Source organism: Amblyraja radiata, chromosome 3 (assembly GCF_010909765.2).
Source record: "Amblyraja radiata isolate CabotCenter1 chromosome 3, sAmbRad1.1.pri, whole genome shotgun sequence".
Lineage (NCBI taxonomy): Eukaryota > Metazoa > Chordata > Chondrichthyes > Rajiformes > Rajidae > Amblyraja > Amblyraja radiata.
In genome coordinates this window covers 78,532,471-78,557,261 of record NC_045958.1, presented here as the reverse complement: position 1 = coordinate 78,557,261, position 24,791 = coordinate 78,532,471, and the positions used below count along the sequence as shown (strand labels likewise).

Sequence of the window (24,791 nt, the reverse complement as noted above, 5' to 3'; positions counted from 1 at the left end):
CGATTCGAATCGGAGCCCTTCTTCAGACAGCCTAATCGGAATTGCGTCTGAAGATGTGTCTCGTCCCGAAACATCAGCTTTTTTTCTCCAGAGATGCTGCTTGACTCGCTGAGTTACTCCAGCTTTTTGTGTCTGTCTTCGGTTTAAACCAGCATGTGCAGTTCACTCCTTACACGGGTCTCTGTACAACATTGATTGCTAGCGTTCTGGACCCCTGGACCCGAGGACTCCGACCTGTATCTCTCAAAGAAGTACATGTGAAAAATTTCTCACGGACCATAAAAATGCGTAACCTTTCAGTAAAGTCCCTTTTAAAGTCCCTTTTAAAGATTATAGTTATTTTCTTGAATCTCATTAACATAACTCATGAATAAGTTGATGTCCATATGCGGATGCAAATCTTTATTTTTATTTATTTTTTAAATTCAATCCCACAGAAGATAATTTTTACTCACCTTCTGTCCCCTCTGTCCAGCTTCCGGGTTCACCGTTCGCAGGAGTTCCCACGGTACCCGCAAGAGTTATTACGGATATCGCACTGGCCACTACGTTCATATAATGTTGCAATACTCAACCACAAGTGTACAAGTCAATCTTGGAGAAATTCAAACTTTCTTGAATTTTCTCCCGAGTGACCAAGTTACACGATGACCTGCCGTTAGCGCTACGGTGGTCCACGGTGGTCCACGAATGCCGTACTGTTATCGCACGAGGTTCCCACGATGTTAAACTCCGGTTAACTCTTGCGTCAAGTCGCCCCGTGAAAAGGCCGCTTTAGTGTCATCCGCAAACTTGGAGATATTGCCTTCAATTCCCTCATCCAGATCATTAATATATATTGTATATAGCTGGGGTCCCAGCACTGAGCCTTGCGGTACCCCACTAGTCACTGCCCACCAGTGTGAAAAGGACCCGTTTACTCCTACTCTTTGCTTCCTGTTTGCCAGCCAGTTCTCTATCCACATCAATACTGAACCCCCAATGCCGTGTGCTTTAAATTTGTATACTAATCTCTTATGTGGGACCTTGTCGAAAGCCTTCTGGAAGTCCAGATACACCACATCCACTGGTTCTCCCCTATCCACGCTACTAGTTGCATCCTCGAAAAATTCTATAAGATTCGTCAGACATGATTTACCTTTCGTAAATCCATGCTGACTTTGTCCAATGATTTCACCACTTTCCAAATGTGCTGCTATCCCATCTTTAATAACTGACTCTAGCAGTTTCCCCACTACCGACGTTAGACTAACTGGTCTGTAATTCCCCGTTTTCTCTCTCCCTCTGAGAGTTCTTCTGGAAGTTATGTAGATATTGCATCTGAGTGGATCTTCCTTCAATTCTTTTCTGTCAGAAAGATTCACCAGACTCTGGGGAACAATTGTTTAAAGAAACTTCCCATTTTTTAACACCACCACCCGCATTGTTAGGTTGCCTTGATGTATGATGTTGTAATGTAAACGACATTCAGTGGTCTGAAGAAGGGTTTCGGCCCGAAACGTTGCCTATTTCCTTCGCTCCATAGATGCTGCTGCACCCACTGAGTTTCTCCAGCATTTTTGTGTACCTTCGATTTTCCAGCATCTGCAGTTCCTTCTTAAACATTCAGTGGTCAGTTTGCTTACAGCAAGACCCAACAAACAGCAATGGTTGTGAAGGAAGTGTTGGACGGGACATTAGGATGAACTCCCCTGTTAATTTTCAAAATATTGGAATCTTTTAAATACACTCGAGAAAACAGGCTGGAATCCCAGTTTAATATTCCATCCAAAGCCTTTGTGCTTGTATCTGGACATGGTCTTGAACCCATGTTTGTTGGCCTAGAGCCGCAATTTAAGCTCATGACTCACAACTGATCTGTTACCAAATAGCTGGTGTTGTCAGCAGCTAAAATCTGGGTTCCCACCAGAGTTCTACTCCTCTACTCATGGCAAAGAGCTTACTACGTGTAACCACACCCTCTGTGTGAAAAACCTGCTCCTTTGGTTCCCATTAAATCTTTACCCTTTCAATTAAACATGTCCTCTAGTTTTAGACGACTCTGCCTTGAGCAAAAGACAGTGGTTTTTCACCTTATCTAGATGCCTCTCATGATTTTATGAAGTTCTCTAAGGTCATCCCTCAGCCTCCAACACTCCATGTAAAAAAGTCCTAGCCTATCCAGCCTCTCCTTAGAAAACAATCCCGGATCCGCATGCCTTAGTTACTTTACAGCCTCAATGATCCATTATCCATCCCTTACAGTCTCCCTCATTCGGCTGTCCATTGTGGCCATTTCAGGCTCTTGTATGGCCCAATTGTTGCATCTGTGGCCACTTTGCTGGTGACTCAGGCCTCCATTCAACTATTTATGGCGGTGGACCAAGGCTATAGTTCTCACTGAAGGATGAGAGACTGGATTTTATCCGCCTCCATGCATCAACCACAGCAACATGTACTCCAATTCTGCTCCATAAAAGTCCAAGCAGATAGCTTCTTTATGTTTAAGAAAGAACTGCAGATGCTAGAAAAATTGAAGGTAGACAAAAATGCTGGAGAAACTCAGCGGGTGAGGCAGCATCAATGGACCGAAGGAATAGATGACGTTTCGGGTCGAGACCCTTCTTCAGATATGTGAAGAGGAAAAAATTAGTTAAGACCAAAGTTGGACCCTTGAAGACTGAAACAGGTGAATTTATTATGGGGAACAAGGAAATGGCAGACAAGTTGAACAGGTACTTTGGATCCGTCTTCACTAAGGAAGACATAAACAATCTCCTTTGATGTACTAGTGGTCAGTGGATCTAGGGTGACGGAGGAACTGAAGAAAATTCACATTAGGCAGGAAATGGTGTAGGGTAGACTGATGGGACTGAAGGCTGATAAATCCCGGGGGCCTGATGGTCTGCATCCCAGGGTAGTTAAGGAAGTGGCTCTAGAAATGGTGGGCACATGGGTGATCTTTTTCCAATGTTCTATAGATTCAGGATCAGTTCCTGTGGATTGGAGGGTAGCTAATGTTATCCCACTTTTTCAGAAAGGCGGGAGAGAGAAAACAGGAAATTATAGACCAGTTAGCCTGACATCGGTGATGGGGAAGATGCTGGAGTCAATTATAAAATATGAAATAGCGACATATTTGGATACCAGTAACAGGATCGGTCTGCGTCAGCATGGATTTACGAAGGGGAAATCATGCTTGAGTAATCTATTGGAATTTTTTGAAGATGTAATTAAGAAAATGGGCAAGGGAGAGCCAGTGGATGTAGTGTACCTGGACTTTCAGAAAACATTTGATAAATGTCCCACATAGGAGATTAGTAGGCAAAATTAGGGCACATGGTATTGGGGGTAGAGTGCTGACATGGATAGAAAATTGGCTGGCAGACAGGAAACAAAGAGTAGGGATTAACGGGTCCCTTTCAGAATGGCAGGCAGTGACTAGTGCGGCACCGCAAGGCTCAATGCTGGGACCGCAGCTATTTGCAATATACATTAATGATTTAGATGAAGGGATTAAAAGTAACATTAGCAAATTTGCAGATGACACAAAGCTGGGTGGCAGTGTGAACTATGAGGAGAATGCTATGAGGATGCAGAATGACGGACAGGTTGAGTGTGGGCAGATGCATGGCAGATGCAGTTTAATGTGGATAAATGTGAGGTTATCCATTTTGATTGTGGACTTTGGAAGAGGTAGGATGGGGACCCACAGTCCCGTTTATATCAATGGGTCGATGGTGGAAAGGGTCAAGAGCTTCAAATTCCTGGGCGGGCACATCTCTGAAGATCTCTCCTGGTCCGAGAACACTGATGCAATCATAAAGAAAGCACATCAGCGCTTCTACTTCCTTAGAAGATTACGGGGAGTCGGTATGTCAAGGAGGACTCTCTCTAACTTCTACAGGTGCACAGTAGAGAGCATGCTGACCGGTTGCATCGTGACCTGGTTCGGCAATTTGAGCGCCCTGGGGTGGAAAAAACTACAAAAAGTAGTAAACACTGCCCAGTCCATCATCGGCTCTGACCTCCCTACCATCGAGGGGATCTATCGCAGTCGCTGCCTCAAAAAGGCTGGCAGCATCATCAAGGACCCACACCATCCTGGCCACGCATTCATCTCCCCATCACCTTCAGGTAGAAGGTACAGGAGCCTGAAGACTGCAACAACCAGGTTCAGAAACAGCTACTTCCCCACAGCCATCAGGCTATTGAACACAACTCAAACAAAACTCTGAACATTAATAGCCCATAATCTGTTTATTTGCCCTTTATCTGTTTTATTTATTCATGTGTGTATACATTTATACAATGGTATATGGACACACTGATCTGTTCTGTATTCATGCCTTCTATAATTCTATTGAGCTGATGCAAAGCAAGAATTTAATTGTCCTATCTGGGACACATGGCAATAAACTCTCTTGAATCTTGAATCTTGAAAACAGGAAGGCAGATTATTATCTGAATTGTGTCAAGTTCGGAAAAGGGGAAGTACAACGAGATCTGGGGGCCCCTGTTCATCAGTCACTGAAAGTAAGCACGCAGGTACAGCAGGCAGTGAAGAAAGCTAATGGTATGTTGGCCTTCATAACAAGAGGAGTATAGGATCAAAGAGGTCCTTCTGCAGTTGTACAGGGCCCTATTGAGATCATACCTGGAGTATTGTGTGCAGTTTTGGTCTCCAAATTTGAGGAAGGACATTCTTGCTATTGATGGAGTGCAGCATGGGTTCACGAGGTTAATTCCTGAGATGGCGGGACTCTCATATGGGGATAGAATGGAGCGGCTGGGCTTGTACACTCTGGAATGTAGAAGGATGAGAGGATATCTTACAGAAACATATAAGATTATTAAGGGATTGGACACGCTAGAGGCAGGAAACGTTCCCGATGTTGGGGGAGTCCAGAACCAGGGGCCACAGTTTAAGAATAAGGGGTAAGCCATTTAGAACGGAGACGAGGAAAAACTTTTTTGATGGGGAGATGAGGGTTGTGAATCTGTGGAATTCTCTGCCTCGGAAGGCAGTGGAGGCCAATTCTCTGGATGCTTTCAAGAGAGAGTTAGATAGAGCTCTTAAAGATAGCGGAGTCATGGGATATGGGGAGAAGGAGGAATGGGGTACTGATTGTGGATGATCAGCCATGATCACATTGAATGGCGGTACTGGCTCGAAGGGCCGAATAGCCTACTCCAGCACCTATTGTCTATTGTCTATTGTCTATTGTCTACCCCGTTACAAAATAGCACCCAGGAAGACTTTTAGATGACATCGCTGCAAGGAAAATACATTTGACAGACAATTTGCACACAAATCGCACTCTGGAATGGATCATAAACGTAGAGTTATTTGATTCGGACGCAAGAGAACCAGAGCTGCTGCATAATTTATTTTAATCTCACAACACCACTAGGATTTTATCAAGATTATGGTGACCCATTTTGTTATCTACATTACACAACATCTGCTCTCAAGCAACAGCACAAAAGCTTTCCTCAGGAATTCAAATCCAGCTGAACTTTGTCCCACATAGTGTTTTGGCCAGAAACTCTGCACTCCAGTGCAAAGGTTTAAAGGAACTACATTTTGCCAGATAGCTCATTTCATGGCTCACTGCCTTATCTCGCCACCAATTAATTCTTCAAGAGGGAGTTTTTGCTCAATACATACCCTTTGGCAAAATTGCAACAGAATTTAATAAAACTGGATGAGGACTTCTCCCATGTGACAAGGGAAATCTTCCTTGTGAGCCAGCTGCCTCAATCAGTTTGTTGGGGCTTGTTCCCTGACTATGTTTTGCCTGCATTTCATCACATTTTCTGATTCTGTGACACAAAATAACAGCGTGGATCTGACTCCTTATCAACACCAGACTGAGCCTTCCTGCAGTGCCTCGAACCCAAGCAACTTCATTTGTGGCAGATGTCCCACACTGGCCCTTTGTTGGAAAGTGGGATTAGCATGTCTTCATCCAGCACTATCATGGCCCCAATCTGTGATACAATCCGGGTGATACATTTCCTTTTTATTTCAAATTATACTGCTACCATTTTCCATCTTTGGCTGTGGAGAATGAAAAATGAATGGGGACAATATATTTTGTAGCTAGATAATAACTGAAAAATCAATCTGTCACCTGTATTGACAGTGCAGGTGCCTGTGTGGAGAGCTATAACCTGCTCCCCTAACACCACCGGGCTTTGTTCCAACTTCTGCCAATCACAGGGATCAATCTCTTGTTTTTTTGTAAGATCAATCACATTGATAAGGTCTAAGGCTCTATTATATGCAAAATTACAACACACTAGGATTATACAAGATAGAAATAGGCCCTTCAGCCCACCAAACCCTTGTTAACCATCATGCACACTTTTGCACTAATCCTACACTAATCCCATTCTCCCTGTGCTCACATCAACACTTCCTGTTTCCTCCACTCGCCTATCCAAAGAGTGCATTTTATAATGTCACATTTAAACTACCTGTCTCAATGTGGGAGGAACCTGGAGTACTCAGGGGAAACCCACATGGTCACAGGGAGAATGTGCAAAGTCCAAACAGAAAGTGTTGAAGGTCAGGATTGAACCCGGTTCATTGGAGTTGTAAGGCAGCAGCTCTTCCATCTACACCCTACTTACAAAGTTTTCATTTGCAATCAAGAGAGAGCAGATATTATCTGATCTTGTGGAAAACCATTGGTCCATCCATTGGATGTATTCTTGAATAATCAAGGTTTATGTCTAAGATAGACACAAAATGCTGGGCAGGCAGCATCTCTGGAGGGAAGGAATAGGTGACATTTTGGGTCAAGACCCTTCTTCAGACTGAGTCAGGAGAAAGGGAAATGAGAGATATAGACCATGTAGGGGGATATAGAACAAATGAATGAAATATATGCAAAAAAGTAAAGATGATAAAGGAAACAGGTTTATGCCTACTGACTACCATATATCTCATTGACTATGAGCTTCCAATTAACCGTGTTCTTAATCTAGATATAGTCGTTTTTATTCTTCTTTCAAACCATCTAAAATAACTTTTGTGTTTACATAGCCAATTGCATCCCAAGTATCAGTGTGCCATGAAAGATATTATATTTCAGTTTCAGATAGTCTGGCTATTAGCAAAAGTCACTCTCTTTTAATTCTTTAGCCACAGTCTATTTTAGTACCTAAAGTTCACGTATGCATATTAGATTAGATTAGATTAGATTAGATAGCCTTTATTGTCATTCAGACCGAAGTCTGAACGAAATTGAAGCAGTCATACATACAATACAATACAATACAATAAAAAACAACAATAAACACATATTAACATCCAACATATTCAAATTTTCACTGCAAAAATGCAGATGAGTTTTATCCACATTATTATTACCAATAGTACTCTACTTAATTTATTTTCCTATGATTACACCCAGTCCAATCAAAGGCCAACAGAACACCCCTAAAAAGAAAAACATGAGTGAAGGCAATGAAAACGCAACAAACTGCAGGTACTGGAATCTTGACCAAAAAACAAAGTGCTGGAGAAACTCAGGAGGTCAGACAGCATCTGTGGATCTGTGGTGGAAATGCACAGATGATGTTTCAGTTTCAGACCCCCATTCAAACTGACAGAGTAGGGGAGAAATCGGACAAAAAGTGGTGGGCGCGGGATAGTGCCTAGCAAGTCATAGGTGGACACAGACAGGTAAGGGGTGGGGAGATTGAAAGATGGGTGGATTAAGTGACAATGACTAAAGATGTAAAGGGTGTCAGATACAGAAAGAAGTGGAGTGAAATGTAAAGTGGCAGGGTGGGATATGGGTGGAAGGGGAGGGACTCCTGTCCTATTGTGTAAATCTCTATGACTACCTCACTTGGACAATGAAGGAGCCAAGGAAAGAAAGGTCAGCGTGGGTCAGGTCTCGACCCGAAATGTCGCCTATTGCTTCTCTCCAGAGATGCTACCTGGCCCACTGAGTTACTCCAGATTTTTGTGTCTAAGGTCAGCATGGGAATGAGAAGGGGAGTTAGTAACAAGGAGATCCAAACAGGCCTTGGCAGACAGAGTTTGAACATTTAGTGAAATGGTCACCCAGTCTACGCTTGGTCTTGGCGATATTAAGGAAATCCCACTTCAATGAGCAAGGTTTGAGGAGGTGCACCAGGAAATTCTCACCTGCAAGGGCTGCTGGGGCCCCTGGACGTAAGTATGGGAGAAGATGTAAGGGCAGGTATTACACCTCATGTGGTTGTAGGGAAAGGTGCCTGGCAAGAGCATGGATTGGAGTGGAGTGGATGAATAAACTAAAGAGTTGTGGAGAGTTCAGAAAGTTGGAATGGGTGTGGAAGGGAAGATATGACTGTGGTGGGATCATTTTTAAGATAATGGAAACGTCTGAGAATATTGTTGTGGATGCAGAGGCTGTAGGGTGAAGGTGAGGTCCAGGAAAATTCTATACATGTTCCATCTGGGGGGAAGGGAGTGAGAGCAGACATGAGTGAGGGCAACATCCACAAAAGCAGGGGAGAAATCCCATTTACAGAAGAAAGAAGGTATCTCAGATGTCCGAGAGTGGAACACCTCACCTTAGGAGAAGATGCAGCAGAGATGGAGAAATTGAAAATAAGGAATGGTGTCCTTGCAAGAGGCACGGTGGGAGGAGTTGTAGTTAAGGTGGTTACTGTAGTCATTTAATCTATTTAAGATGGAGGTCGATAAATTGTGAGACAAACAGGGATATGGAGACACATAGGATGTGGATAGAGCATTATGCGTGTGGTAATTGAAATGGAGGATTTGCGCTGATTGTACTGAATGGTGGATCATGTACAAAGGATGCAATGGCCGACTCCTTCCTAGTCCTTTTGTATAAATCTCTATACTACCATCGCTGAGGTTATGCCTTCGATTACTTTTAAACTTGGGCTTTGACAGCATCCTACATTATAGCCAACGACTGTTTACATCAGAAACCAAACCCACACCATTCAGTAACTGCTTACTTCTTTAAAGGACATAAGTAGCTACAAATGGGTCTGCCTTTGGGTAATTATCTCAATGTCTGAGAACCATTTTACTCACCTATCCCTGCTAAAAATGTGAACCCATGGAGTGAAGTATTTGGACTCTGCCACCACGCAAACTCACATCTATAAGCCTCCTCTTGTTTGGGCTCACCTCCTACACTGGCCTAAAGGAAAGATAATAATAATAATAATGGATGGGATTTATATAGCGCCTTTCTAATACTCAAGGCGCTAAAGATGGCCATCAAGCCTTGGGTGAAAGAAATGGAGGACCGATTAACGACTTGTATGAAAGGGACAGGTTTGGGTTACATCCTCACAATTCACTTCCCAAATTCCAACACATTGTAGCGGACGAGGAGTTGTACGTTAAAGAACGAGGCAGACATGAAGTTTGTCCGAAAATACTGTTCTTTATTGCTCCTCACTCACCAAACTGCGTGCGTGCGCAATTAGCATCTTAAATACTCCCCATGGGCACTGGTGACCACACCATGACCCCTACCTCTCATCACCGGGACACGTGAACCCCCAAGAGCTGAAAGTTACATATAGTGCGTGGCCCACCACCCGGTGCCACCACAATGTTTCTATCTAATCTCCTTTAAGGAGCATATTCAAACTAGAGCTGGAAACTATTAGAGTAATCCAGCCTGTGGATGATCAAAGGAATAGGTGAAATGAAAGCAAATGGATGGAGGCAGGAGCTTGTGGGTCAGGTCTGGCTCAACCCATGACTAATAGATACAGTAAGCAGTGTGTCACGTGTGGTGGAGAATCTGTGTTTAGCTGTAAGTAGTTGCGTGTTGCCTTAGACACTGGTCAGATCGGGCCTGAATAAGAATCCCGACCTGAAACGTCACATTTCCTTTTTCTCCAGAGATTCTGCCTGACCGGTTGAGTTATTCCAACACTGTGCGTCTATCACCGGTCATGTAGTAGGACATGGAGGAGGTCATGTGTGTAGGACCAGTAGTGTCAATGTGCAAGTGGAAACACAATCATGCCCCCCTGGGCTTTCATCTGGAACATTCCGGATCCCCTGAAGCCAATATACACGACTTGATTCCGAAAAATCGCCTAAGTGGGACAGGCCCTTAAGGGGCTTAAATTTGAGTTCACAACATAAGTGATCTTGTATCTATTGCCCATTGTGCATTCAAGCATCAAATATCATGTACAATACACACGGCAGCTGTTCAGTGCTAGCCACTTAAGTAAACTTCTACCCCAGTGCCTTTTCTCATTCGCACAAACATGAGAACATATTAGAATGCATTTGCCTTCAAATGTGTACATGGTTGAGGCAGTGCGCAATTCAATAGAAGGCAAAGAATGATACGGATGTTCCAAATTCACTTTGCCCCACTCTAAAGCATCATTTTGAATTTTGGCTTCTTGTTCGTGTGAGGGGGCGGTGCCAGGGAGGAATGCCTCTGGCCCATCTGTTCCCAACATCTCTGTCAGTGGATCCAAAGTCCAGTTTTGTCTAAAACCTGGCAGAGCATAGACGCTGTCAGCCAAGTGTCCACTTGATCAGTCTATGAACAGGCCGTTGCTAAATAGCAACAGATGATAGTGTTAATAAACTTGCACCATGTCCAGGACTTGCACCATTATCAGCATATGCTTGCTGCCTATGATTAAGCAAACACATGACCTTGTAATCCTCATCCCTGTTTCCTGTCCCATCTATTGGTTTACCAGATTTCCTACTCGCTAATCTCATCCAGTGTCACAACCTTCAGAAATATCTGAACTTTTCTATTCTATGCTGTAAAATATAACGGGAGTTTTGTCTATTTTGTTGTAGCATTGAACTATAACATTGTGGTCGGGTACAAAGCTAGAAGGATGTGGTGTTTCGCCACTTTGTCCCTTTCATTTAAGAATTGCCAGAAACATTACTGAGGTCAGCCTCTGTCTGAATGTGTGTCTCTGACTCACTAAGTCTGAGGTCAGTGTCAAGGCGGCCAGTGTAGATCTGAGATGGAACATTAGGCAACTGAATCAGTTATTTTTAATACAGCAGCTCGCTGGCTGACAGTCACTGCAACAATGTCAGGAGTGAGGTTGGTGAGCAAGGTTGCACGACTCCTGTGACACAGCTTGCAGAAAATAACCACAGCTGCTGATCCTGCTCCGTGGAGTTGACGGTGACTTGTGTCAGTGTTAATCTTGAGTCGAATCAATTGACTCGACTTGAGTCGAGTAAATCCCCACTCATCACTCCACCAACGGCAGCTGAACCTCCAGCAGCCCAGGCCCTACAATCTGGAATCCCCTCTACCTCTCAGCCTGGAAGATACCCTTCACAGATTGTCTCTCAATCTCAAGCCTTTGCTCACCTGTCCTAAAAAGACCATAAGGTAAGAACATAAGAAATAGACGCAGGAGTCAGCCAATTGGCTCTTTGTACCTGCTCCACCGTGCATCAATATCCCAGCTAATATTTTACAGCAGTATCATTTTTCAGAACAAACTCTGTAACTCTCAATTCCTCTAATGGCCAGATAACTATTGATGAATGAACATGATGAATGAGCCTCAATGGACCTGTGATGACCAAAAATCCTCCACTTCTTCCACTTCCACTTCCACTTCCACTTCCACTTCCACATCCACTTCCACTCCACTCCAAAGACATACAGGTTTGTAGGTTTATTGGCTTGGTCAAGTTGTAAATTGTCCCTAATGTGTGCAGGGTAGTGTTAACGTGTGGGGATCGTTGTTCTGCTCGGACTCGGTGGGCCAAAGGCCCTGTTTCCGCGCAGTATCTCTAAACTAAACTAAAAACTAAAGACATTTCTCCTAAATGGTATCCTCCATATTCTGAAACTCTGCCCCCTGGTCTTAGACCCCTCACTCAGGGGAAACATCCTCCCAGCATCTAGCCGTAGATCATCTGCCATACTTCGAAGCTCTAGGGTATGCTGGTCTGATGTACTCAGTGTCACATCATAAGGCAAACTCGCCATTTGCAGTGAATCTTCGCTGCACTCCTCTGAAACAAGTATATCCTTGCCTAAATGCAAAGTTCTAAACTGGACACAATACTCTGGGTGCAATCTCACTATTACTGTCCAATAATTCCTTTTTGGCTTGCTATCAAATTTTCCCCAAGTATGAGTTTTCCCTCTTTGGGAGGTTTTATTACATTGAGGGAGATAAGTTGTTGTTGTTGTTGAGAGAACACCCCAAAGACTCATGTCATTTGTGGGAGGTCTGATCCACAGTTACATGGTCAGCTCTTGTCATCCTGCTAACATTGCATTAAACTAGAACTCTCCAGATATCCAGAGTGCTAGCCATTTCAAATAGAAGATCTGTAATGGTTTTGGAAGTTGATCCCAGAATTATTCCTCTTTAGTTTAGTTTAGTTTGTCTGTCAGTACAGCACCTGGGGTGGGAGATTGGTCCACCCTATATCGACGAATGCAATCAACCTGGCGTGCACAAACAGAAGATCAAATAGAACAAGTTGTCTTACAACTTTAGGCTGCGCACGCCATACGCAAAAAGAAGAAGTACAGCACCTTAATACAGTCATCCCAGTCCCAGCGCTCCGGTGAGAGCGGCCCGGCTCGGGGCTGAGACGGCGCTCCGGTGAGGGTGGCCCGGCCCGAGGCTGAGACGGCACTCCGGTGGCAGCGGCACGACTTGGGTCTGAGACGGCGGCACAACTCGGGGCTGAGACGGTGCTCCGGTGGCTGAGGCGGCGTTCCGGCGGCGGCGACCTGAATCCGGGGCTCGGCCGCGGGCCAGTGGACGACATCGTCGGGAGCTCGCAGGTCACAGGCTGGTGCCTGTTTTCCGGAGCTCCCGCGGCAACAGCTGCGTCCGCTGGACTGGAGGGCGGCAGCTTCGACCACCCCGGGCCGCGGAGCTTGAACCGGCCCGTTCGCGGAGCTCGGTTGAGCCGCGGGACTGACTACCATCGCCCGGTGGGGTAACAACATATCGCCTCAGCGCAGAGGGAGAAGAGGAGGGAAGAGACAGTAACTTTAAGACTTTTGCCTCCATCACAGTGAGGAGGTGCCTGGTGAACTCACTGTGGTGGATGTTAATTTGTGTTTATTGTGTGTTTTGTTGTTTATTATTATATGTATGGCTGCAGGCAACGACATTTCGTTCAGACCGAAAGGTCTGAATGACAAATAAAGGATCTAATCTAATCTAATCTAATCTAAAGATACAGTGCGGAAACAGGCCCTCTGACCCACTGAGTCAGCGCTGACCAGCAATCGCCATAGACCAATGCTCTCCTACACAGCTGGTGAAGTTACAACATGAGGAAGCGGATGCAGCAAACGACATATGAAGTCAACAAACCTGCAACCAACAGATAACAACAAAGATCTATATTACCGTCACATCTATTTTGTCAGATGTAATTAGCACAAGGCTAGGTGGTCATGGTTGCTGGTGGTCAATCATCCCAGTCCAAGGGCATCACTGCAAGGGGTTGCACAGGGCAGCATCTAAAATAGTAAGATTAAACGAGAACTTACCAGTTTGAAGTTTGATCTGTATTTTATGAGGAGTTACGATGAGGGATTACGTGAAGAACCCGCTCAGTGCGCAGGCGCGGCATACTTCCAAGCAGCGGTGTGGAATCACAGATAGACACAGTTATTTGAAGTAAACATAGTAAAGATAAGGAGACATCAATTTATTAGTTTGATCCATATAATGAGGGTGGGAGCGGAGGGCACGTAATCCCTCATCGTAACTCCTCATAAAATACAGATCAAACTTCAAACTGGTAAATTCTCGTTTAATCTTACTATTTTACTTTGGAGTCACGTGAGTGACTACGTGAAGACTTCAAAGCTCTGTGATTTCAAACCGTGTAACAGTTCATACTTCACTCGCTGCCGAAGTCATTCGAGGGAGGAAGTATGTTATCGTAATCAACCATGAATCTGTTTGTAAAAACAATAATGGTGTTATTAACAACAACAAGACCAATTGCTCCCCCGGGCTTACATTATATATTTTTTGCAGATTCTTTTTCTGCAAACGATATAGGTTCTGTCAGTGGTTTGTTATAAAAGTTTGGAACGTATACGCCCTAGACCACCCTGCAGTAGCCAGGATGTGGTCCATAGGCTCGTCCATCCTCTTAGTTACTGACGTGGAAGCTGTCCTGGTGGAATAAGATTTTATACACGTTAGTATTTACTCCAGCAACTTGAGTAGGCTTACAGAACATGTCCTTCATTGTGGTGAAGACCTGCCAGGAGCTCCAGTACAGTTTTTTGTTATAGTTGAATGTGTAATTCCTGTTTTGGAAAACAGTGTACCATTTCTTGATGCTCCTCAGGTATGTTCCCTAGGATATGCTACGGAATACTGTCATCAGGTTGATAGTGCTGCTGATCCAAGCACAGCAATGGTCTTCCCAATTCTGCAATTCTTTTAATGACCATGTCGAGGATCACTGGGAACCATGCTTGTGGACTTGGTCCACTGTAATATGCGTAGTACCCGACTGATGAAGCCGTAGTACCTATTGAAGAGGTAGAAGGAAAGGAAAAACATAGAGATTAGGTTCCCCCCACCCCTCAATACGCGGGAATGTCTCCATTCCCGCTGCCTTGAGATTGGTTTCATGTGACGTAAGTTAGTACGTGGTGATTTAATTGGATATAAGGAATCGATATCTGGTGTCCATATTGCTTAGTGATTTCAGCAAATATTTTTGGTTTAAATGTATGTTTACAGTATTTAGCTCACCTGATAGGTGAGTTACTGATGGTCAAACATGTTTGACGACATACGGTTTCCAATTGTTAATAAATTGTCACCTAATATCGATGTTCTCCGCCCAAGTGGTTTGGTATATGCCACCACTGATGTTGTTATCTTATAAACGAACATGCAAATTTGGTGGATTACTGAGCAAATGCTTCACTAGAATTAAGTAAGTTAATATATAACATGTTTAAGTCAATTCATATTGGCATTAAGTATTACAAGCTCAGTAACACATCAGGACACATAAGATGTTACTCAAAACAGGTGGAAGTGTACAACCATAATCCTTCCTGCCAATAAATTCCATGATAACACTACAGATTAATCCATTTGCCCCCATATTACAGGTATGAAGATAGTTTTGAACACTAGTATCTCAGCTCATAGGAAAGGTACAAAGTTCAGTAGCTGGTAATGCTGCTATATCCCAATTACTTTGCCACGTAGTTGATTGGTGGTTAATACACCATGACTGATAGTCTTAATGAATACCAGATAACAACGTTGTGGATGGTCAACGTAAATATCTGGATATATATTTTGTGCACCGTTCCCAGAGGCACTGCAATACTGGGTCGATGCGTGGAGTGGACGGAGCAAGCCCCTATTCCATCTCCCTGTTCCAAAATTCAATTTAATATATGGTCCCTAGATAAGGGACGTATCAGATTATTAAACTGATAAGAACAGATACTACACTTGATCTTAGCCAAAAGGCCGAGAAGCGATGCAGCTAAAGCTGTATCCAAGGATAGTTTGTCGTTAATATATAGACATGCCATGACGGAATGTTTCTAAGTATCAGGGCTAGTTGATTCTGGATAACTTTGACTTAAATGCCGCAATGCTCATCATGGTTACTCCATCCAGGTAATTGCGGTATATCCGAAACTTATATGAGAAGGTACTGAATAGTGTGCATCTTCAAGGTCGATGTGTACCATAAAGTATCCTTGGATCCATGGTAGTAGTTACAAATCCCATGAATGGGTATACCTGGTGAAATACTCAAGTGGTTTATCAACGATGGTGCGACATTCACCATCGTGGGAGGGTAGACCACTTGGGGTGCTTGCTGAATTGGTGGCAAGATATTAATTCTATTCCCCTTGTATTTATTTTTTGGTATATAACTACCAAGAGTGATAGCTTCCTAACCAGGCGTGATTCATCCACCCTTTGTTAGTACAACCCTTAACCTTTATGTGATGGTAGGAACCATACTTATCTGTCTTCATTGTTGTTTTCTTCGGTTTCTGGTTCCTTGTTCTTGTAGGGACGATGTTTGTTGGGGGGTGGCGCATTTTCCTCTGGGGCCTGCTCTGGGCCGTGGCCTAAAATGCTACGGGTTTGGCATGCAGGCCCCGAGCTTTCACCAGTACCATGAGGTAGACACCCCTGGTGGACACGTAGAGGTACTGCTGTCTGGTTTAGTGTGGTGCTCATTCCAGACTCTGCCCTCTTGTGCCGAATAGTTTGAACACTTCGTCCAGTTTTTTAGGACTGGTTTGGTAAGTGCCAGGTAGCAGGATCTGTGCTTGTGAGGTCGGCGTTCTCATAGTCCTGTTAATTTCATAGATTGAGGGCAGGTTTGTGAGTTCATTTCAGAAGTTATGAGGTATGCCATTGAACAGTAGGGTCAGGTGTTTTGCCATACTACCCTGCCCTTCTGGAATGAGCAGGTGGACATGATAGCCGACGTCAGGGTACCAAATGCATTTTTTAAATATTTAGGTTAAATGCGCTGCTCAATGTATCCCCCAATAATGGCGGGCACTTTGAGTAAATGCAATTTAGGGGAGGCGTGATAAAACCAACGCCTCATGGCTACCTGTCTTGGAGAGGTTTTTTGGAAAAGACAGGTAGTAAGCTGGCCATCAGTTGAGACTGAAAAGCCATCTCGCTAGTGGTGGAGCCACATAGCGGCCACACCCAGCAGCTCTTCCTGATCCTGTACCTCAAGCATACTCCCGATATTGTTCAGCCAGTGACCCCTCTTCATGACCAGCCCAGCCACTGGTCACCCCAAAGCTAACCACACTAAGGAGGAAGCGATGGGCAGTGCCTAGGCACTGTGGAGGGTATGCCTGAACCCTCCAGCGAGACTGCCCCTCACGTAGCGTGTCTCGCAGGAGCTCCTGCTCCAGGAGCCGCTCCAGCGGCTCAGGCGGCTGTCTCTCTCCCATGCGGGTGGAGAGACGTCCCCTCCGACAAGTCGGAAGCCACCGGCCGGATGCCTCTTCGGATGGCTGAACATCCAGCCCGCAGCTCAGGCACTAGCGGGACTGGCTTCGGCGCGGTGTGGGGATAGCGGAACGCCCGGTAAATGTTCCTACCGCCTTCTTCTAGAGCTTTTGTGCCTTGTAGTAGCGAGAGCGCCCCTCAAGCAGCGCGTCTCGCAGGCACCTGCTCCGAGAGCCGCTCCAGCGGCTCAGGCGGCTCTCTCTCCCCCCGTGCGGGTGGAGAGACGTCCTGTCCCAAATCGGGAACACCTGCCGGATGCCTCTTCGGGTGGCTATGCATCCAGCCCGCTGCTCAGGTACTAGCGGGCTGGGCTCGGCACGGTGTCGGGGAATAGCGGAACACCGGGTAAACGCTCCTACCGCCTGCTGCTGCCCCCCTTCCCCCCGACGGGAAACGTTCCTCCTTGAACGGGGGACAGTTTTGTTCCAGAGCCTTTTTCTCTGCCTGTAAAACACAAGCAGAAAAAGGGGCTCCCCTGTAAAAGAAACCCGACTTCAGGATACTCACCTGGGTCCGTTTCTCTGTTGCGGGAGAGCTTAGGCTCTCCCGCTGCCGCTGTTGCACTGCTGGCGTAAAATGCCGCGCCTGCGCACTGAGCGGGTTCTTCACGTAGTCACTCACGTGACTCCGAAGTAAAATCAGCTTCATCAATGAGCTTCCTCCCATCATGAAGTAATGGGGATGTTCACTATTGATTGTGTCATGTTTAGTTCCAATTGCAACTCCTCAGTGAATACAGTCACCCATGTCTAGATGCAGCAACACCTGGCCAACAAATAGTCATGGACTCACAAGTGGCACATCACATCACGAGGGGTACAGGCAATAGGCAGTCACCATCTCTCACAAAATTGTGCAGCATCTTGGAAAACTATGCTTTAAACCTGGAAAGTTGTGCTGAAGTACCTGTTAAAAGCACTGCTTGAATGCAAGTTGTCGTTCAACATGACGGATATTTACCTAGTACAATTTCCAAAGATAGCTTAAGGTATTCCTGGAGATTTATCCCTGACTCAGCCTCACACTCTCATTATTTGTCACCAGTCACACCCATCCCACAGTGCCCCATCTTCCCATGTCTTCTTTCTTTATTACCTCGTTGGATGATGCTTGTCTGTCAGTACAGCACCTGGGGTGGGAGATTGCAACCTTCACGTGGTCCACCCTATATCGACGAATACAATCAACCTGACGTGCACAAACAGAAGATCAAACAGAACAAGTTGTCTTACAACTTTAGGCTGTGCACGCCATACGCAAGAAAAATAAGTAGTTCGGCACCATAATTACAATATATTTTCATAACATACAAACAGAAATATTTAAAGAAATGAATTAAATGATTTAACTTTATTGCCATGATGACTTTCCCACTTTGTTCCTTCTATCAAAGTATTAATGAATTCCGGAGCGATCCTGGAGACTTGATAATACTAGTTGGGATAAATGAGTCATACTTTCCAGTTTGTTAATTAAACCTGTTTTAAATATTTTTATTAGAAGCAAGTACATAATAAGAACATTTCATGTATATCAGTCATCCATTGCTAATATTATCAAGTATTTAATGACTGCTTCTATTTTTTTTTATAGAAAGAAAATAAGAAAGCGAGGGAAAAAAACCATGATAAAGAAGAATGGAATAATTTACTAATAATACAACATTGGAGATAGGTTCGAAAATTATTAAGTATAACTTTTCATCTAATCCTGAGTTCGAGCTTGTCAGTTTTCCGTGCCGAACCATTCTACCCTTTCAAATAGTCAATAAATGGAGACCATATTCTGACAAAACGTTCTTGTTTGTCCATTAAGACAAGTCTAGTTCTTTCCAAATGTAAGGTCTCCGACATTTCCATAATCTACATTTTAATTGTGGGGGTTACAAGGCCTTTCCAAAATTGTAATATTAATTTTTTCCCAGTTATTATACTATAGTCGAGAAAGTTTATTTGGCTTGTAGTAAGTGTTAGGCTTTGTTCTGATATTCCTAGAGGCACAGAAACACTGAACAAAATGTTTTTGTATTGGCCGCAAATTCAAAGTTAATGTTGATCTTCTGTACAAGTCAATTAGCATTGAGCTACAATAAACACCACAGGTTAGACCAACACCAAGCAAAAACCAGACAAGAAGCCTTTCGAAGCAAATGGTCTGTATAAACCAGTACAGCCAATGAAGATCGCTGGTGGAATGCTAGATGAGCCGAAATCACAACAGCACAGTTCCTGTAGTGAAACCCACAGATAAACCAGACAGACCTCACTAGACAACAAACAACCTCACCAGCATTGTCCCCAAATTATCATGCTCTTAATGAGTCAAACATCAGGAGTATAAAAATGCACCACCAAGTAAATAAGACAGAAAGCGTTTTGATAATTCAACCAGGTACAAACTTTTTCCAACAGCACATCAGTTGGTAACCAAAGGCATCAGTTTTAAGATAATTATTAAGAAACATGTGAGATTAGTTAAAACATCGATGATCTGAGACATGTTGTTTGAAAGAATGTTGGAACCATATTTAATTGGAGCTTTCAAAAGGGAATTAGATAAATACTTGGGAATGAAATATAAATGCAGGGTTGCATGTCTCACCCTAAAACTATAAAAACCCATGTGGTTCACTGGTGTCCTTCAGGGATGGAAATCCATCAACTTTATCCAATGTGGCCTATGTATCGGGTCTCCAGACCCAACAATGCTGTTGACTCTAAATGGTTTCTTCAGTTCTCTGGCAACTAGGAGTGGACAATAAACACTGTAATAGTTCAGCAAAGACTTGGAATAGAATGGAATGGACAACTTTATTGGAATACTTTATTGTCACATGTGACAAGTCACGGTGAAATTCTTTGCTTGCATACCCAAGGTATGTAAATAGACACCACATAAACAGTGCTGACCTAAAGTTACAAAGTACACCCGCCAGCTCCTATTTTGTTCTCCCCCCATGCCGGGTCCTCCATTGCTCTTCCCCCTCCCCTCCTCACGGTGGTTCCCCCGCGTCCTCATCAACAAACGCTAGACCCGGCGAGGCTTGACCGCCACCATTAATAGACTTCCCCATCAATGAGCTGGCATGGGTGAGTGGCTCCTTCTATGTTGTATCTATCTGTGATGCTGAAAAAACTCAGCAAGCCAAGCAGCATTGGTGGAGAGGGAGGCACCAATGCTGGGGAAGGAATATAAAAGGGAAGGGCAGGAAAGGTTAATTAACAGTGGAAAAGATGGTATGAGATAAAAGAGAATGTTAATGGGTTAGTCATAGAGGTATACAGCATGGAAACTGGCCCTATGGCCCAACTCACCCATGCTGGCCAAGTTGCCCACCAGGGCCAGTTCCAGGTGCCTATATTTGGCCAAAATAGGCCTGCAGTAACAATGGAATGGTTCGGGGGATATGTAAACAGCAATAATTGATTCATTGGTAATATCTTTCACCGTAGCAAATGTCCTCATCATCTCAAGTTGCTAACTTTATTCTGGAAAACAGCCCAATTTATGCATCTATTTTACAGCCCCAGTGACTCTAGTTCAATCCAGACCTGGTGCTGTCATAGTTCAGGAGTCATTGAGGAAACATTGAGGCCACACCAGCCAACGTGTCCCATCTACACTAGTCCCGCCTACCTGTGTCGGCCCATATACCTCTGAACCTATCCTTTCCATATACCTGGTTAAATGTTTCTTAAACATTGTGATAGTACCTGCCTCAAATACCTCCTCCGGCAGCTCATTCCATACACAACACCCTGTGTCTAAAAAGGTTACTCTTCAGGTTCCTACTATATCTTTCCCCCCTCACCTTAAACCTATCAATAATTTCCTCTGGTTCTTAATTCCCCTACTCTGGGCATGTGACTCTGTGTGTTTACCCAATCTATTCCTCTCATGATTTTGCACACCTCTATAAAATTACCCCTTATCCTCCTGCACTTCAATAAATAGTCCTGGCCTGCTCAACCTCTTTTACAGGGGATAACACAGTAGTCAATTAAATTGCTAGTCCGCATATAAATAGGATAAGAGCCCTCACAGCTCTAACGCCTTGGGTTCTAACCAGATCTCCGTTGCTGTCTTTGTGGCGTTTTCACGTTCTCCCTATGACCACGTGGGTCTCCTCTCACAACCTGCGGGTTGTGCGGGTTGGTAGGTTAATTGACCTACAGAGATTGCAAGTGGGATTATGGTAAATGAGCGTTTGATGGTTGGTACAGACTCAGTGGGCTGAAGGGTCTGTACACGTTTTGCCTCTGGACAGGAAGGATCTACTATTGGCAACAATCTCAATAAAAGAAGACACAGTTATAAGATAGCTGGCAAAAACTACAAGGAGTGATGAGGAGATCTTTGGTTTATAAAATTGTGTTATGATCTGGAATTCATTTCCTGACAGGGAGTGGAAATAGATTCAACAGTAGCTTTAAAATTGGATAAATATTTGAAAGGAAAAAAATTGCCCAGGTTCAGACAAAGACCTTTTGAGAAGAGTTAATTCAACATCTTTCAGAGAGGGGGAACTGACATATGTGGGAGGGGGCGCTCCAAAGTGGAAGGGGGTGCTTCACTGCAGCAGCCTGTCGGCAGCGTGTCCGTTTTTTTTCAACTTTTTAATTTTTTTTAGTATGTTTAAAAGTCTGTTTTTAATGTTTCTTTGTGTGTTTTGTGTGGGGGGTGGTGTGGGGGGGGGGGGGTAAGGGGGAAACCGTTTTGGCCACCTCCTCCATGGAGAGGCGACTTTTTCCAGGTCGCCTCCCCCGTGGCCTAACATCGAGGATCGGGCGGCCTTTCCCGGAGACGCGCCCGGGGCTTCAGCGGCGGGCGCAGCGTGGACTCTCGGCGCGGAGCGGGTGAGACCTCACTGGGGCTCGCTGGAGGGGAGCGCTCCATTACGCTTGCCCGCGGCAGCCGGCAGCCTGAAGCAGCGGTCTGCAGAACTCCAACTGGTGCGGCATCTACAGCCCGGGATCCCTCGTGGAGGACCCGGGGGGAAGAAAAAGCTTCCACCGCCGGCCCGCGGCCGTCTTCTACCGCGGGTGCGGCATGGACTTACCATCTCCCCTGGAGGGGAGCTTCGACCGCCGGCCCTGCAGACTGCGGTGCTTCCGGCTGCGGCACGGCAGGTACTTTAAAACTTTGACCGCCGGCCTGCGGCCTACACCAGCCTGAAGCCGTGGTCTCTGGTTGGGAAGAGCCGATCCTGGACTCACCTTGACTTTGACTTTGTCCCTCACCATCTGGACGCCCGCAGCAACGGCTGTGGAGGGTGGAGGTCACGACCACGGGGGAAAATGGAGGAGGACTGGCCAAGTTCTGTGCCTTCCACCATAGTGATGAATGCTGTGGTGGATGTTTGTGTAAAATTTTTGTTGTGGTTGTGTGTTCTTTATTACTGTACCGCTGCTGGCAACCCAAATACCACCGACCTTGGTTGTGTGGCAATTAAATTATATCTATCTATCTATATGGGCTGAGCAATAACAGAGCTGGTCTTCTTCTTGCGTTTGAGGCAGCAGAAGTTATGTAACGCCCTCCAGGCACTGTAGACAGTTCAATGTGCTGTTGTCGATATCTACCCCTCCAGCAGGGGGGCGGAGGACAGCGCAGTCGAAACTGACGTGCTGCGTTGTTTGCTGGTCTGCTCCACACACGCAGGCTGCTGATGGACACAGCCCCCAGCGATGCATGTTGGCGTTGAACCGGCCAACCCCTGTACGGAGCCGGTTCAGCGCGACCCACTCTAGCGCAGGTATATGGGACTAGGGGAGATTATGTGTTCGGCACGGACTAGAAGGGTCGAGATGGCCTGTTTCCGTGCTGTAATTGTTATATGGTTATATGGTTATATGGTTACGGGGCAGGTCCGAGCCGGGTGGGGCTGTGGCGTTCGGTGCAACAGTGAATTGTGGACGTCGCGAAGTCTGTTCCCAGCTGGTTCTCCATGCTCCTAGTGTGTTGAAACCACAGCCACAGAGGGTCGCTGCGTGACGGGAGAAGGGACGAGGAGATGACAGGCGTTGAGGTCCCAGTTGCTGCGAGTCCTGGGCGAGGCGGTGCAAAGGATGTTTGGCGTCAGATGGGGCCTTGCACACCAGCCTATGAGTGAAGTACTCGCTGTGAAGTTTGGCGGGTGCGATACCTGTGATCCGTCGGAGTAGGGCGTAGGCAGCCGGTGATGATCCGCATGCTGTCGTTGAGGATGGCGTCTAGCTTGCTAGTATGAGCGCTGCGGCACCATGCTGGGGCGGCGTACTCAGCGGCGCTGTACACGAGTGCAAGAGCACTGGTTCGGAGAGTAGATGTCCTGGCGCCACATGACGATCCAGCCCAGCAACGCAAGAGGTTGTTCCGCGCCGAGACTTTAGTATGGAGAACTTAAAGGTGTTGCTTGTAGGTCAGCTGCCGATCTAGTTACACCCCGAGGTATGTAGGAAATGGGTTATAGGGTAGGGGTGACCCATTGAGGGTGACGGTTAACTGGCGTTGAGCTTCCTTGTTGCTCAGGTGAAAGGTCGTTGTGGTGGTTTTTGCCACACTCAGTTTTAGTCTCCAGGTCTTAAGATAGCCCGCAACAAGTTCCATATCCACCGAGAGCACATCCTCCACATTTGACCAACTCCTGTCCGAATGCAGTAGGGCCAGGTCATCTGCGTATCCATACTGGCGCGAGGTCGTGTGTGGCAGATCTCACCTTGCAGCGGGAAGTCTTCACTGTGACTGTAAAGTTATTAATGGTCCTCTTAGTGTTTACAAGAGCTGTTCTAACCATCAGATAGAATGGGCCTTATTGAATTCTAAATCACAGGCTTCCTCAGACTAACATCCTGACAGTGATTTAAGCCAAACAAGGGTCTGTCTCAGAAACAACCTGATTTGTAGGTTTCGGTAACACACTAAGAGCTTCAGTTATTTCTATAAATGCCAAGAGTCTAAACCCATTCAAAGTAAAAATGAAGTGTATGATTACTGTCGTCACATTTTCCTGCTCTGAACCTGTCTGTCATTTTATCAGCAACATTCTATTAATTATACCAGTTTACGTCTCAAAAAGTAGTTCATAGCTTTGCTGCTCTCTGAGTCCAGGAACAGTATAAAATTAGAAAACTGATAAACTGTGTGAAAGAAATAAGCCTAGAAAGTGTACTGTATGTACATTCTGTCTTAAATTGCTCATTACTAGCATTTTCACAATTACGAAAGCACTTCCAACTTTAGATTTATGTTACCCATTCAATGTTCAGAGGAATTCCTCTTCCATCACATTCACAGCACCCAGCTGGACTCTATCTCCTAATCACATTATTGTTTTGTCTATTAATTTTACTGTCTGATTGAGAGCATTGCTTTGTTTAAATTTCACACTATTTGCTCCTCTTACACTAATTGTGGTTTCCTGCGCAGATCCAGAGTTGGAAGTGATATTTAGTAGTGTACCTAATTGTTCACTAGTCTGAAGATAGGCGAGTCCTATCCGGAAACGTCACCTATCCATGTTCTCCAGAGATGTTGCCTAACGTGCTGAGTTACTCCAGCATTTGTATCCTATTTGTTAATGAGTAGTTTAAGGGGAATATGTCAATTTGCTCTGGATTATTACACAGTCAAGTGTTTTCTGCAGTTGGATTGTATTTGCAACCATTAGAGATTGCATTTGACAAAAACAACTGCTCCTTCTGGGAGAAAGAAACATTTGGGGAACTCCCAGATCAGCTGCAGTAATTTGTCAGATTAGCCTCAACATTCAATAAATGTTCAATCTTTGATGTCGTGTTTACTGCTCGAGA

At 45.0% G+C, this 24,791-nt stretch overlaps 1 non-coding gene across 1 annotated transcript; it reads right to left on the bottom strand.

The window, feature by feature from the left end:
- Positions 1-15,294: 15,294 nt before the first annotated feature.
- LOC116971632 lies at positions 15,295-15,486 on the bottom strand. The gene has a single exon (XR_004411527.1). It is a non-coding gene; the product is annotated as a U2 spliceosomal RNA (small nuclear RNA).
- Positions 15,487-24,791: the final 9,305 nt, after the last annotated feature.